At 46.5% G+C, this 559-nt stretch overlaps 1 non-coding gene across 1 annotated transcript; it reads right to left on the bottom strand.

The window, feature by feature from the left end:
• Positions 1 to 237: 237 nt before the first annotated feature.
• On the bottom strand, positions 238 to 325 carry trnap-ugg (transfer RNA proline (anticodon UGG)). Its single transcript is given in 2 exon segments — positions 238 to 273; positions 290 to 325. It is a non-coding gene; the product is annotated as a tRNA-Pro (tRNA).
• Between the last annotated feature and the right edge of the window lie 234 nt (positions 326 to 559).

Raw genomic sequence — 559 nt, 5'->3', positions numbered from 1 at the left:
GAGGGGGGAAAGCTTGCAGGCAGTGACCCACATATACAGCTCTCATAACTTCCTCTACATCTAAATATCTTCCCTCATTCTTCTGTCATTCATTAGTCGTCGTCGGTCCTAACCTGAGGGGGAAAGCTTACAGGCAGTGACCCACATATACAGCTCTCATAACTTCCTGTACATCTAAATATCTTCCCTCACTCTTCTGCGCTCCAATGTCTGAAGTTCTAAAACGTATCAATCAAGGGGCTCGTCCGGGATTTGAACCCGGGACCTCTCGCATGCTCGCAAATTCAGGCCCAAAGCGAGAATCATACCACTAGACCAACGAGCCCGTTCTGTGTTTATGTCATAACACTGCTGCCTCTCACTTTCTTAGTCACCTTTGCCAACGCATCAGGTGGTAATTTTACGTCTAAAGTAGATAAATGACCAAAGTTCAGTGCAAGGCACTGCAGGATCTTCGGCCCAGGATGCTCAGTTCACCAGTGTAGCTCTACTCTGTTGATATTATAACTATTCCCTCCTACAGAGACCATAATCCGCTATTTTCACGACAGCCATCTGT

Source organism: Hypanus sabinus, unplaced genomic scaffold (genome assembly GCF_030144855.1).
Source record: "Hypanus sabinus isolate sHypSab1 unplaced genomic scaffold, sHypSab1.hap1 scaffold_193, whole genome shotgun sequence".
Taxonomy (NCBI): domain Eukaryota; kingdom Metazoa; phylum Chordata; class Chondrichthyes; order Myliobatiformes; family Dasyatidae; genus Hypanus; species Hypanus sabinus.
The sequence above is the reverse complement of the archived record's forward strand: the minus strand, read 5'-3'. Positions and strand labels throughout refer to the sequence as shown.